The 16716-nt window shown below is 33.8% G+C and overlaps 1 protein-coding gene across 7 annotated transcripts in view; it reads right to left on the bottom strand.

Moving 5' to 3' along the window:
* ZNF148 (zinc finger protein 148) overlaps positions 1 to 16716 on the bottom strand; it is a 164304-nt gene that overhangs the window by 100881 nt on the left and 46707 nt on the right. For 6 of the 7 annotated variants that reach the window (XR_013158490.1, XM_077118078.1, XM_077118080.1 and 3 more), the window contains exons 2-3: positions 12398 to 12478; positions 558 to 693 (exon numbers count right to left, since the gene is read on the bottom strand). The gene's annotated coding sequence lies outside the window, so the exon portion shown is untranslated. The remainder of the gene's footprint in view (positions 1 to 557; positions 694 to 12397; positions 12479 to 16716) is intronic. The other variant, XM_077118079.1, reaches the window with a different exon arrangement.

Here is a 16716-nt window from a genome sequence, read left to right as displayed (position 1 = left end):
CTATCTTTTAAGCCTCTGTCACAGAACTCAAATATGTATTCTAGCTAATACATCTAATATAAATAGTTACTGAATTATCTACAAGACTACTTTCTTTACATTAGTATAGGCAAATGTACACATACAATTGTACAAACTTGTTTTTTCATATTTTAAAAATTATATGGCAAACACCATTAAATTTACTTAATAGGTCTAATTTCCTCAATTATGGAAACATTTTCCTTGGATATTCTGGAAATTTTAATATATCTATATGCTGGGAAGAGAGGGTGGAAAAATGCAACAAGAAACAATTTCTCACTTAAATTTCACATAAGATTTCATAATAATCTACACATATTTTTCTGTATTAATCAAAACAATAATTAAACTATATCATTACTCAATTTCCCCTTAAAATTGTTTCCTCAAGAAAAAAATCTAATCCAAAGTTTCAGATAGAAATGTCAAAACACATTAAAAAAAAAGCAAAAATTCAACATGTTCTATCAGACAAGCTTTGATAGTTAAAAATTTATTCATTCATGCTTATGAAAAACAAGAATTGAAGTTACCTGAGACTAAGATAAAAATGAAGATCTCAAGGAAGGAAATGCTGCAAAGTTGAAAAAGAAATCATGGTTGAGTTGCCAACTTCCAGAGGTTTCAAAACCCCACAATATCACCTTAATCACTTAGGCCATCAAATTCCTGCAAACAAACAAAAAACACAAGAAATAAAAAGCATTAGCTACAGAGGAAAAAAAAATACTGTACAATACAATATAGAGAAACTGGGTATAAATACTGAAATGATCACACTTAATAAATATTAAGCTATATACTTGAAGGACCAATTAATTCCCTGACTTGCTTTTAAGTTTGAAAGAGGGGGAATATAATAGTGGTTAAGTAATAACTGTGAAATAACCCAGATCTTAAAAAGGTAATATGCTTAGATCTGAAGTCTACAACTTCAGAGACATGAGACATTAAAGGAAATTCTGACATTTACAAGCATAAAAAGTTTAGAAAAGAGAAAGCAAAAATTAAGAAATCACTTAACACTATTCATGTCTGTTTTGTAAAGTTTATGACATGGAAAGAGAGAAGACAATAGTGAATCTTATCAATAACAAAACAGAATGCACGTATATTCACCATAAAAAGGACTAGAGTTATAAACCAGCACCTAGATACAGAAATATCAACTACAAGTTCATTTTAGACAGAAAAAGTTAGCAAAAAGGGAAAATCTAGGCTGTATATAATAAGGAAATGTCCTGACATTACTTCTGAGCACAGTAACATACTCCCTACCCTGGAAGTCTTTAAAAACACTAGATTCTTTTTATCATGAATAGGTTGGGAGATGACATCAGAAAAACAGATGACTAAGAAGCCCCAAAAATCTATCCCCCCACAGAAATACTGAAAAACAAGCAGGAACTGGCAGAATCAACTTTCTTAGAACTCTGGAAACAGTCAAAGGATTACAATAGCTAAGTGAACACCACATCAAGGAAAAAGCAACCCAAAACAAAAGAGAGGGTGGTGCGAAGGTGGTTCAGTGGCAGAATTCTCGCCTGCCATGCCAGAGATCCAGGTTCAATTCCCACTGCCTGCCCATGCCAAAAGAAACAAAACAAACAAAGAAAAAACAGTAGACATATCTTGTTGGAACTTTACTAGCCCTTCTTCCAACCACTCCCTGACTCATCGCAGTACCAGCCAGCATTCCCAGTACAGGTCTCTGGTCCCAAGTTCTAGAAGGAGTAAACTGATACTTATGCAAACACAGGGATGCATGTACCATATTCCGTATAATGGCATGTGAAGTACTGATCCAAGATCGGACAGCTTGTCTCTGTTTCATCTGTCCCAGAAATTACTCTGGGATATATAAGCCACTGGAAGAGCCACAAAAAAACACCATAGGAAAACATCAAACCACATCTGCTTGGGGCAAAGCACAGCTGAGACCTATAATATAGCACCTAGACCTAAAACAGGCAGTGAATTTCTACACATGAATGCTCAGCGAAAGTCCAAAGCTCAGAAAAGACCTGGAGAGACCCAATAATTTTGCCTTAGGCTATTCATTAGGCTAACTGCAAGGCTGACTAAGTGCTGACTGAGAGCATAAGCATAGAGCCAATCTCAAGTGTTTTCTCTCGGATTTTTTTTTTTAATCTCCTGGTATTCAAGGACATCTGTCATAACATTAACTGGAACAGAGACTTCAGGGAATACATACATCAAAGGACAATCTTTCTATAAATAACTTGGGGAAAAAAACACTAAAAACAATAGACTATTATATCCATGGGCAATAAGAGCAAAAACCCAACAAATCCAGAGAAAGAGAGAGAAGATCATTTCCAGAGGCAACACATTAAAATATTCAAATATCCAGATGTCACAAAAAACTCATAAGATATGCAAAAAAGAAAAGATGACACATTCAAAATTCAGTAACAAAAACCATCAGTCTAGAAGTATAGACATTGGACACAGCAAAGACTTCTTAAAAACTGTCTTAAATATGTTCTAAGAACTAATGTCAAACATGGACCAAAAGATAAAAAATAAAGGAAACCAGGAAAACAATATATGAACAAAATGAGCATTTTAATGAAGATATAAAAATTATGAAAAGGAACCAAACAGTAAAAATACAATAACTGAAATAAAAAACTGCTTAGAGGATTCAACAGCAGAATGGAGCTGGCAAAAGAAAGAATGAGCAAATAAGAAATTAGGACAATTGAAAATATCCACTTGGGAGCAGAAAGAAAAAAGAATGAAGAAAAATGAAAAGAGCTTAAGAGACTTGTGGGAGTTCCAGAAGAAGTTCCATTAAATCTTAAGGCAGTCGCAGGAGAAGAATGGAAATAAAGGGGCAGAAAGAACACACGGAAAAAATAACTGCTGAAGACTTCCCAAATTTAAGGAAAGATATAAATTATATAGAAGAATCTCAAAGATGTCCAAATAGAATAAACCCAAAGAGATCCACATACAGGACAAAATATAATAAAACTCTGAAATTCCAAAGACAACAAGAATCCTGAGAGTAGCAAAAAGAAACAACTAGTCATGTACAACTAAACTGAAACAACTAGTCTCACTAAGAGTAAGCATCAATTTCTCTCAGGAACTATGTGAGGTAAGAAGACAGGGGGATAACACAGGTAAGGTGCTGAAAGAAAAATTGTAATGAGTATATGTGAAATTCATAAGGCTAGAGAAAGTAGATCACATAACAGGTTACCAGGGTTAGAGTGGGGAAGTGGGTGAAATGGGGAATGAGGTGTTAATGCTTAATGGTTGCAGGGTTTCTGTTTGAGGTGATGGAAAAGTTTTGGTAACTGAAGGTGGTAATAGTAGTACAATATTGTAAATTAATTCCACTGAATAATACACTAAAAAATGCTTAAAATTGCAAATTTGATGTTACAAGTATGCTACAATAAAAATAGTTTGTGTATTCCCCTTCACAGGAATCTCAGACAGCACATGATAATATGAAAGAGTCAATGATTTGACCACAGTTTAGAACAGTGCAAAGGCAAGAAAAATATTCTTTCCCATCTAGAGTAAAACCAGTAATAATTCCATCTTTATTTCTAAAAGCATATTAATTCATCATCTTTAAACACTCCAATACTGTGCCCATATTTTTAAGATACTTTAATCTCTGACAGAATTATTCTCCCCTCAGAATATTTTCACTTCAGAATTTTCCTGGATATTCATGTATGTCTATTTTTCCAGATAAATTTTCATCCCAAACAGAATATCTTGTTAGTTTTTTTCAATTTAGTTGCATCAAAAAGATAAACCGAAGTGAAATAACAACAATAACCTTGGGAATAGGGGAGTAGGAAGATATTACAATCCACAGTTCCCATAATACCTTGCAAAGGGAAAAATACATAAATAAACAGGAAAATGTGGCCTATACTCATGAAAAATATCAGTCGATATAAACAGTTTGAGTGTCCCTAGATGGTGGTTTAAGCAAACCAAGACCTCAAAGCAGCTAATACAGATACGTTAAAAGAAGTAAAAGAAACCATGTTCTAAAAATCAAAAGAAATTATAGAAACAAAGAATCAATAGATTCTAATTAAGAGAACAGAGATTCCTTAAACAAACCAAATGGAAATTCTGAAATGAAATAAAAAATTTACTAGAGCAAATAGAAAATGTCAGGAGAAAAAAAACAAGCGACTTTTAAGACAGATCAATAGATATTATCCAATCTGAATAACAGACAAAAAAAACTGAAGAAAAATAAGCACAGCTTCAAAGAGACCTTTGGAACAACATCCAGATCACCAACATTTCTGGAGTCCCAGGAAAAAAAAAAAAAAAGAAAGGGGCTGAAAATGTTTTAATAAAATACTAGACAAATACTTACAAAATTTGACCAAAAAACAAACGAACAAACAAAAAAGATCAAAGAATCTCAAACCAAGGCAGATAAATGCAAAGAGACCCACACGTACACAGTCATACTCCTAAAAGCAAACCCAAAGAGAAAAATCTTGAAATAATCTAGAGAAAAAATGACTCCACATGTGCCTGAAACCATCAATACAATGAACAGCTGACTTCCAATTAGAAACAATACAGAGGCCAGAAAACAGTGGAGACATGGTCAGAGTGCTGGGGAACAAAACTGTCAAACAAGAAGGCAGCAATATCATTCTTCAAAATGAAGGCCTTTGGGCAGAGCACAGCGGCTTATCAGGCAGAGTTCTCGCCTCCCATGTCAGAGACCTGGGCTTGATTCCCATGCAAAAAAAAAAAAAAAAAAGAAGGCCTTCTCTCTCTAAGCCAACTTGGCAGGTGAACTCACTACCCTCTCCCCTACATGGATGGGACATGACTCCCAGGAGTGTAAATCTCCCTGGCAATGTGGGACAGAACTCCCAGGATGAGCCAGGACCTGGCGTCATGGGATTGAGGAAACCTTCTTGACCAAAAGGAGGAAGAGAAAAATGAGACTATCAGTGGCTGAGAAATTTCAAACAAAATCGAGAAGTTATCCTGGATGTTATTCTCATGCATTATATAGATATCCCTTTTTAGTTTATGATGTATTGGAGTGGTTAGAGCGAAGTACCAGAAACTGTTGAATTGTATTCCAGTACATTTGATTTTTGAAGAAGACTGTATAACTATATAGCTTTTACAGTGTGACTGTATGATTGTAAAAACGGTGTGTCTGATGCTCCCTTTATATAGGGTATGGACAGATGAGTAAAAAAAATAAGGACGAAAAATAAAAAAATAATGGGTGGATAAAGAGCTAAAATTTTTTTAATTGGGTAGTTTACAATACCAGTGGTTAATAAGAGGGAGGGGTAATGATTATGGGATGAATGGGGTTTCTTTTCTCCTGTCTTATTTCTTTTTCTGGAGTGATGCAAATATTCTAAAAAATGATCATGACAATAAATATACAACTGTGATGATAATTTAAGCCACTGATTTTATATTTTGGATGGACTATATGGTTTGTGAACATATCTCAATAAAAGTTTTTTTTTTTTAAATTAACTTCTCTTCAAAACAGAAAAAAAAGATCCAACTATATGCTGTTAACAGTCACAAACAGATTTAAAATTGAACACAAAAAGATGAGAATAAAAGATGTAAATGGAAACAATAAACTTAAGTGATATGGAGTGGCATGTTAATATCTTACAAAATAGACTTTAAAATGACTGTTATCTGAGACAAAGAACAATCTGGCAACGATAAAAGAATTAATACATCAAGATATAACTGATAAATATACATACCCCTAAAAAGCTAGTATCAAAAAAATGAAGTAAACACTGACATTTCAGAGAGAGAAAATAGAACATTCAACAATTACAGTTGGCCAGTACAAAACACCACTCTAAATAACTGATGAATTAAACAGAAAATATGCATAAATAAAGAAGTCTTGAACCACACTATCAACCAACTAGACCTAACTGGCATATATATAAAACTTCAATAAACATTGTTTTGAAGCACTCATGGAACATTCTCCAGGACAGACCACATTCTAGGCCATAAAACAAGTCTCAATAAATTTAAAAGGACTGAAGTCATAAAAATATGTTCTCTAATGAAAACAGTATTAAATTATCTATCAACTAAATTAGAAATTAGGAAATCCCTAAATGTTTGGAAATTAAATTCAGACTTCAAAATAATGTATGGCTCAAAGAAGGAAGTAAAAACGAAATCAGAAAATATTGTGAACTAAATGAAAAAACAAAACATATCAAATTTACAGCCAAAAAAGAGTATGCATTAGAAGACAGCAAGGAATAACTTAAGCTCCACCTTAAGAAAACTAGAAAAAGAGGAAAATCTACCCTAAAGCAAGCTGAAGAAAGAGAATAAAGATTAATGCAGAAATAAGTGAAATGCACATCAGAAAAATAGATTAAAAACTTCATTCTTTGAAAAGATAAACAAAACTGACAAACATTTTACTAGAAAATAAATACAGAAACCAAGAAAACATAGAGAAGACACAAATTATCAAAATCAAGTATGAAAGAGTGGACACATTATCACTGATCATATAGAAATTTTAAAAACTATAAGAACACTATAAACAAAGTTAAACCAACAATTTAAACAACTTACATGAAAAGGACAAATTCCTGGAAGGTCAATTACTAAAACTGTTTCAAGAACAAATAGAAACTCTGAATATAAGAAGTAAACATTTATCACTTAAAATCTTCCCACAAAGAAAAGCTCAGGCCAGGATGACTTTACTGATAAATTCCATTTAATGTTTAAAGAAGAAACATTAATCCTTTAAATATTCCTTCAGAAAAGAGAAAGAGGGTACACTTCACAAACTCAAATTAAAAATCCTGTATACCTTGATACCAAAGTAAGTCAAAGAGATCACATTAAAACTACAGACCCATATCCCTCATGAACAAACAGGCAAAAATCTTTAACAAAATATTGTTAAAGATTTATTGTTAAAATATTAGCAAAGAGAATCCAGCAATAGAAAAGGGTTATACCACCATGACCAAGTAAGATTTATCTCAGGAACATTACATTGGTTTAACATCTGAAAATCAATTAATGTACTCCACCACAGTAACAGAATAACATAAACACCACGTTATCACTTCAATAGATACAGAAAAAGCATATGACAAAATTCAACACTCACTCATGATTATAAATTCTCAACAAATTAGGATTAGAAAGGAACTTCCTTAACCTGATATAAAAGCAATTATGAAAACCCACAGCTAGTCGTTTAAACTACTTAGTGGTTAGAAATCAAAGGCTTTCCTCCTAAAACTAAAAAACAACACTAGAATGTCCTTTTTAACCACTTATATTCAACACTGTACTGGAGGTTCTACCAAGTACATTAAAGCAGCAAAAAAAGAAAGAAATTAAAGGTATCCAGAAGCAGTAACACTAGTGACATGATCTTATATGTAAAAAATTTTCAACAAATCCACCAAATAATAAAACCTATCAGAACCAATAAAGGAGTTTAGAAAAATCCCAGGATATAAGACCAATATACAAATATCATTGTATTTCTATAACGAAATGACAACTTTATAATATTAGATCTTCCAATCCAAGAATTTGTATTGATTCAAATTTTCTTTCTTGAGGAAGTAGGGGCGCGGCAGCCTTGAGGGCCTGGGGGTGGCCCCAGGGTTCTGCAGCGCGGAGGTAGGGAGACTCCCCGCAGCGCCTGAACCCAAGGGGCGTCCTGCCCTCATGGAAACGATGGCGGAGAAAGAAGGACCAACTGTGGAAATGCGCCAAAGGAAAAAGCCAAAGTTTTCAGAAGAAAAGGAATCTGCCAAAGAAGAAGAAATCAAAACTACTCCACTTTCTAAAAGAGTTCCAAAACATGTATTATTTCAGTGCTTTGCAAAGATTTTCATTGGCTGGCTTGCAGCGGTTTCTAGTGGTATGATGTATGCTCTCTACTTATCAGCATATCATGAACGGAAATTCTGGTTTTCCAACAGGTAGGAGCTTGAACGGGAAATCACGTTTCAGGATGACAGTGCCATTTATTACTCATATTATAAAGATATGTTAAAGGCACCTTCATTTGAAAGAGGTGAACCACGGTGGCTCAACAGGCAGAGTTTTCGCCTGCCATGCCGGAGACCTGGGTTCGAGTCCCGGTGCCTGCCCATGCAAAAAAAATTATAATACATTGTTCATCTAGATTGGAGTGCTTGAATGTTACCACTTTTGTCAGACTATAGATATTGTTCTTTATTGTGCTTACTAAAAAATTGGAAAAACAAGTATTAAATTATTGAAGCATTAAAAAAAAAAAATTTTCTTTCTTATCCCTCAGTAGAGTTTCAAATTTTCCTTCAGGTAGGTTCTATAAAATTTATTAAGTTTTGCTCTCAGACATTTTGTTATTTTAGTTGCTATAAAAGATTCCTGGCCCATCAGTCTTTCTTGAGCCAAGGTAACCTCTTGTCAGTGCCTTAGTTTGGACACTTTCACTTCCTTATAACTATAAACTTATAACTTATTAAATTCCCCTTTTTAAAAGCCTTTCCAGTTCTGGTATATAGCATTCTGGCAGCTATACAAATACAAACACAGATTTGGTATTAGAGAATTAGGGTGCAGCTGTGGTTTGCAAATATCAAACATGCTGGAACAGCTTTTTAAATGGGTAAGGGGGAGAGTCTGGAAGAATTATGAGAAGCTTGATAGAGAAGACCTAGAACACTTTGAAGAGACTGTCGGTACATATGCAGACTCTAAAGATACCTCTGATGAGGCTTTAGACAGAAATGATGAGCATGTTCCAAACTGGAAGGAAGGCACTCTTTGTAGATGGAAGGCAGAATTTGAGAGTGATGAACTTGGATACTTAGCAGAAGAAATTTCCAAAATAAATGCGAAAAATGCAATCTGGCTTCTCCTTGTAGCTTATAGTTAAATGCAAGAGGAAAGAAATAAGTTGAGAATTGAACTCTTGGGTACAAAGAAAACAGAAACTGATGGTCAGGAAAACTCTGGATTTTCAGACAGTAAGACCCCAATGAATAGGGCCCATGTAAAGATTTAAAGAAACATGGAAGCAGCCAGCCATTTCAGAAAAAGCAACGACTGGAGATTGAGTTATTCAGAAAGGATTTAAGGTCTGGAGTCAGGAAACCTCAGGCCAGGAGAGCAGATTGACCCATACACATGGAAACAGTATGCTTACCCTGGAAGCAGAGAGTGGGCCTTCTGCTTCCTTGTTCAGGAAGAGTTGTGCCACCTCAGGCCTTGGAGAGGGTGGAGTGCATAAACGGGATTGGGGAGAGTCTGGCTGCCACCCCATTGTTCTAGAGAGGTTGAAAGTGTCCCCCAGAGTTGGTAGAGAGCCCACATGTAACCCCAATACTTGGAGAGGATGGAGCTAAGAAAAAGGCGGTCTCCCCAATGTCCCCCAAGTTTGCAAACTCCATGCCAGCATCTGGAGAGAGGAAGGCCGCTGCACAGGCCCTTAGAACTGCTGATTCCTAAAGCCCCAAGGATAAATGATTCTCAGACACTGAAATCCAATGGAGTTTGCCCTGCACGTTTTAGGAACCATATGGGTCTGGTGACCCCTGTGTTCCTTCCAATTTCTCCCTACGGAAATGGAAATATGCATCCTATGACTATCCCTACTTTGTATACTGGCAACAGATTACTTGTTCTGAGTTTCACAGGTCCAGAGCCACAACAGAATTTTTGCCTTAGAACACATCATGCCTGTTGCTGACTTTATTGAGATTTGTACAGTTTTAAGGCTTTGTGATATTGTGTTGGAGTGAGTGCATTTTGTATACTAGGAAAAAAACTTCATTTTTGGAGTCTAGAGGGTGGAATGTGCCAGTTTGAAAGCATTATGTACCCCAGAAAAGCCATGTTTTAATCCTGATCCAATCCTGTGGGAACAACATTTCTTTTGATCTTGATTCAATACTATATGTAGAAGCTTTTGATTAGATATCTCCATGGGGGTGTGACTCGCCCAATTATGGGTGTGATCTTAATTAGGTGGAGATATGACTCCACCCATTCCAGGTGTGTCTTGATTAACTTACTGGAATCCCTTAAAAGAGGAAATATTTTGGAGAGAGTCAGAAACAACAGAGCCTGGAGAAATGACAGAAGCCTCAAAGCCAACAGAAATTTCACAGGAGAGCTGATACAGATGCGGACACGAGGAAAACAGAGACACACGTTTGGAGATGCTTGGAGCCCAGCAGACATTGCCATGAGATGTTAAGCAAGCCAGAATCTGGAGAGAGCCAAGGGAAGCCAAGAGATGAAAGATTTCTGCAGAAGTAAAGTGTGAGGAACCCGTCACAGGAAGAGAGGCAGAAAGCACAGGAGCTCAGGAGCAAGGGACCAACAGGTACCAGTCACAGTGACTACCCAGCTGACAGAGGTGTTCCTGACCTATCGGCCTTTCTTGAGTGAAGGTAAACTCTTACCTTAATTTGGACACTTTCATTTCCTTAGAACTATAAATTTGTAACTTAATAAATTCCCCTTATAAAAGCCAAAAAAAAGTACATACTTTCTGCCATTAGTTGTATATATTATCTGTATAAAAGAAGGATAATTATTTATGTATTTTAATTTTATAAGCAGTTCCTTTACTGAATTTCCTTAATACTATCATGTAAGAATAGGTAGACAAATGAACTGAACAGAGATTTCAGAAACAGGCACTCCAAAAATGGAAATTTAGTATGTATGAAAAATGTGGTATTTCATTTATAGAGAGAAGAAATGCACCACTCAATAATTAGAGTAGGGACAACTGGTTAGCCATCTGGAAAAAGGTACACCTGGATCTCAGCATTGTATTGCTTAACCACCTCATCCCCTAACAAATTTTCAAGATAAAACAAAAGACTATTTCTAAATGTAAACCACAAAATAGAAAACTAGTATAGCTTTATTCAAGTACCATAGTTCATTGGTCTAAAACTACCAATCTTAACAAAACTATTTTTTATATCATCAAGGAAAGAGAGAGGGGGAAAAAACTATCAATTAAACAATTATTTGCCTGTCATTCAGAAATGTTATGTGTGTTGGGAGGTATGAATCCTATAATTAATATTAAAGATGTTTTAAACCTCACACATTACCCACTGCCATAAAAGAAGAGATTGTTGAATTTAACCACAAAAAATTAAAACTTCTGTAGGGCAAAAATACAAACAAAAAGACACCAAAAACTGAGCTAAAAAAATATTTCCCTTACAAATGACAACGGGCTCATTTCTTTAATATACAAATATAACAAGAACCCCTACAAAAGGGCAATGCATATGACCACATAAAAAGCTGAAAAAATACCTATGGCCAATAAAAATGTAAACTAGTTGAATTAATTAGTGCGCATTCAAATGCTGGAATATAACACAAAATGAGAAGGAATAATATGGAAAGATAGAACATGGAAAAAAACATGTTGCATAATAATCTCATTTGTGTAAAGAATACGCAAATATAGGTATACAAATAAATGCCTGCATAGGCATAGAACATTTCTGGTAGGAAACACATACACACAAAAAAAAGAAAGAAAACTGAATGGAAAAAGGTGGAACGCCTTTTGCTCTTAGAACATTTTCTACTGCTTAAGTCTATATTCCTCTTACATTTAACTTGGATAAGGAGTTAGAAATATTGAACATGACAATTACCAGAAGATATGAAAAGAGAGAAGGAAATCCTATGATACAGACATCAAAACTGCTCATATGTTTAAATTCTCCAAGTTTTAAAAGAATTCTCAAAACAACAAAGAAATCATTGAGAAACTTCAGAATTTTTCCAATCACTAATAATCCAGCTTACATATTACTACTGACAGATGTGTAAATACCTTGAAAACTATTAAATGTTTAATTTTTCACTTTGTTTGAAATATAAAGCACAATTTTAATATACGGACCAACACATGCCAACAAGAAAAGAGCATCTGCCTCCCTAACATAAATGAAGTAGAGCCTAAAAAGAGATAAGCATCTTGGAGTAGCTAGAAGGAAAAACCTGCAATTACAGAACTGTAACTAAACCATACCAAATTTTGAAATCTGTCCTATAACCGGTAAAATGTATTTTGAAATTTATTGGTTTTGTATATGTTATATTTCATAATAAAAAATGTTTATATATATATATATATATATATATATATATATATATATAACACAAAATTTGCTATTTTAACCATTTTAAGAAAAAGGGAAAGAGGTTGTCAGATAAATGCAGAACACTATTTAACAGTACTAAATTAGGTACATTCATATGCAAACACATGGACATCTGGCTGTTACACGTAATATGACTGAGTAAAATAGTGATGAAATACCTCTACAAAGTATGTCAGGAAAATGCCCATCCCGCCAGATCACTTAGCTGAATTTCCAAGCTGCTGATTCTTCCCTCTATTCTATAAAAGTATAAAAATACAGGTTAACCTCAAAAGAATTAGGATTAGATATATTCTTAAAAGTCAGAAAAAATAGTTATGTTTCATGCTAAATCTATCAAAAATCTTTCCATGGTAGAAACTGGTGGATTAAATAAAATCAATAACACTTAGTCAAACTGTAATCACTATCATCCATGCTAAATGATATCACGCACAAGAAATGAGTCAAACACTCTAACTGGACTTTTGCAAACCTAACTTCTAGCTGAGGATTAAAAGTTCTTTGAAATCAGAAAAATAACCTAAAATTATATATCTTAAAAAGGAAGAACACAAAATGTGTTTCATTAAAATCATCTTTTGATACTCTCCATTATCAAAGTAGTACCACTTCTTCATAAAAATCCCACAGTAACATTTCCCTTGGCTCAAAAGTAATTTTATTAAGGGTACAGTTTTTGAAAAGATATAAATGTTAAATATTAAAAATTTTCAAGGCAGAAGGTATTTAATAATGCTAAAATGATCTATAGATTTTTTTAAATGTCATGCTGTAACAAACCTTTTAGTAGAGAAAATTAACACCCAATGTTAGTACTGTATTCATATTAGACACAGATAATTTTATTCTTGTAATCAAGGATATTTTTCCTAGTGTATGAAATAAAAGTAATGAAGACTGAAATGTGAATTATCAGAAACAAAGAACACTACAAATACAATCTCTTTTCAGAAGCAACAGGTAAAACATTTTACATAATAGCCCTAATGTATATTTAGGGCTCAATAAATACCTCGCAAATAAATAACAGCTATAAACAAACAGCAGAGCAATGAAAGAAATTTAAAATCGTTACAGAATAATCAAATATATAAATTCAAGATTATGTTTATCTAATTTCATCATGAGATTACAAACACTACAGACTTTCTAATAACATTTTCGAGTCTTGTCAGCCAGTGGCTTTGCTGCTAATTTAGTTAACAACAGAACATTTATTATACATATTTATTTCTACCAAGCTCTTAACGGTGTGCATAAAAGTTTCGTAGCCAAACATTTTTTGAAAAATATATGCATCATTCTTCCCACTTACACAAAATTACTTTAAAATCTATTTTCTATAGCAATAGTACCAAAAATAAAATAAAAGCCTTAACATTTTACTATTGTGTTAAAAATAGTTAAAGCAAAATTAATCTGTACTACTCATTATTCCATTTTCTCTACTATACCAATTTTTAAGAATGTCTAACGAAGCTACAGTAATAAAGATGAAAAACATATTGCAAAGTCTATAAATAGAAACAAAAATTATTCAAATTATGTATATTAGTATTAGATTATGATTCTTCTAAGTGATATGAAATTCAACTCAGTTACTCTATCTTATCACATAATATGGTTAACACCTACATACTGGACAAATGTTTGTGAAGTGTTAATACTGTGCTGAAAGAATTTTTACAAAATGCCTACTCACCTTTTCGCATTACTTTTTACTGAAAATCTTATATTAAGGCTGTCATAAATCAAAGACCATAATTAGAAATGTCAAAAAAGAAAGAAACAAAAATAAAATAGTAAAGAAAGAAAAGGAAATCTCCCCCCACCTCTCTCTCTCTAATATAAACTCAAAGTCCAAATCTATAAACGGAAATTTTAGAGTATCTTTCCCATCACAATCTTTCCTCCACCATGAAAACTCAAAATTTCCCCTCAAGTCACCTGCCACAGAGTCTCTACTTCTGGAACTCCAATTCATTTAACATTAGCTACCAATTTTATCTCTTAGGTCTCTATCTTTCATTCTCCTCTCCCACTTCTCTCAAGAATGGGAAAAAGGAAAGAACCTTCTAAACTGGAAATTATGGCTCTACAAGTTTGAGAAGAAAGATATAAAATTACTAGGTCAATCACCCAACAGTCAGTTAAGATCTGTTTCTGGCTAATTAATTAGCACATGAAAAGAGGCTCAACATCATTAGCCATTAAGTAAATGCAAATCCAAACTACAATGAGATATCATTTAATACCCACTAAAATGTCTATTATTTTTAAAAACAGAAAATAACAAGTGATTATGGGGATGCAGAGAAACAGTATTGATAATGGGAGTGTAAATGATGCAGCTGTGAATGCAAAATGGTGCAGTTATTGTGGAAAACTTGGCAGTTAAATATGGAATTTGCCACATGAAACAGGAATTCCACTAAAGTGAAAGCAGGGACTCAAACAGAAACATGCATATGCATGTTCAAGCAGCACTGTTCACAAGGTGGAGGCAAATATTTATACACCAATGTTCATAGCAGCATTATTCACAATAGTCAAAAGGTGGAAGCAGTACAAATGTCTAGCAACTAATGAATGGATAAACAAAATGTAACACACACATATACAAAGGCGTATTATTCAGCCATCAAAAGGAACAAAGTCTGACAAACGCTAAAACATGGATGAACTTTGCAGACACCATGCTGAATTAAATTAAGCCAGACATAAAAGGTCAATACTGCTTAATTTCATTTACATGAAATAACAAGAATATGCAAACCCTTATTCAGAAATCAGAACACAGGGAACCAAAGGGTGTGGAGAGGGAGAAATGAGGAGTCAATGCTTAATGGGGTACAGAATCTGAGGTGATGGAAAAGTTTTGATAATGGATGATGGTGGTGGTAGCACAGAAGGTACTAATTTGTATGCTTAAAAGTGGTTAAAATAGGAAATTTTATGTTGCGTGTATGTTATCATAATAAAAAAAAATCTTCCTCTTTCCCTCCCTCATGTCCCCACTTCTTCAGCAGTTACTGAGTATGAATACAATCACTTTTGCAGATATAAACAGTAAGACTAAGACTAAAAATATACCTATATTTTTATACTAAACTTATATATGAAACTCAGGGTAGGAATTTTATTATATTTATGCTGTAAATCAAAAGACTTCATTCTTATCAGTCACTGACAATGGATGCTAATAGATTCATATAATAAGGACTTTTCATTTTACATGGTAATTTCACTATACATCTTCATACCTGTTTAATAATAAAAACAATTTTCTACAATACCAATTTTAATAACCATGACACAGAAAGAAAGTAAATGAAATATTTTGCAGGGACCATTAGCTACCACCCTTTCATTAGTTTATGCTATTGGAGAAGATTGGAACTGTTCCAATATACTTACTTGCTGGTGGTCTGATTCATTAGCTAAATCAACATTTTTGTTATTCAGTTCACATTTTTATTACCTGATGTGTCTAAACAACAGACAATCTCAGATTCCTAAGACACACATAAATTATCAGGGTCTGTGCCCAAAAGAGATCACAAATAATAATGTAATATAAGTACTACAATTGAAACATAAGCAACATATCAAAGAAAATTATCAAAGCAAAGAGGGATTAGTTCTCCCTTTGCTTCCTTTTCAAAAGAAAATGAAGAAGCTGACCTTCTAATGTTTATTCCACATTTAAGAATACAATGAATGTAATGATTTGGACTTTACTCAGTAACCTTTCTAGGATTTTGCAGATATTCACTCAATCCAAAAACAAACCTTTGGGATTGATGCTATTATTATTCATATTTTACAGAAGACAAACCTGAAGGATTAAATAACTTACCAAACGTTATACAACTAGTAAGCGGCAAATCACAAGTCTTTACAATGCTCTGAAAAATGCTACACAATCTGGTGTGTGGCTGCTTCTATGCCACCCCAACCCTACCACCACACCCTCATCTTTCAGACCTCATCTCCTAAACTCTTCTTCGCTCACTCCACTCTACCACAATGACCTGGCCTCTTAACCTTGCTTCAAACACTAGCAAGCTACCACTTCAGGGTCTGTTGCACTTGCTGTTATTCTTGTCTAGAACCGTCTTCTCCCAAATATACTTGTAACTAAATCCCTCACCTATTTAAGTCTTTGCTCAACTATGACCTTGTTTATCAGCCCTCATTGGGCTACACAAGTTTCCACTATTTGTTTTAAAATAATTCAAATAAACAATTTCAGAAGTACTCGTTCATAAAAGCTACAAAAACTGCATTCACTCTATAATAACAGAAAAGAGCTTCTTTGATTTTTTCAAATATTTATGTTTCTTTTTCAGTACTAGGAACCTACGCAACTTCTACATGAGAAAATATTTCCGAAGTATATCTTTTTAAGGCTTGCAGATATGCTTTCAGTCTATTAAATTATATTTTAACTGTGCTTTTTATCTAGAAAAGA

Source organism: Tamandua tetradactyla, chromosome 10 (assembly GCF_023851605.1).
Source record: "Tamandua tetradactyla isolate mTamTet1 chromosome 10, mTamTet1.pri, whole genome shotgun sequence".
Taxonomy (NCBI): Eukaryota; Metazoa; Chordata; class Mammalia; order Pilosa; family Myrmecophagidae; genus Tamandua; species Tamandua tetradactyla.
Note: the sequence above shows the minus strand (reverse complement) of the source record. Positions and strands in the feature narration are given on the sequence as shown.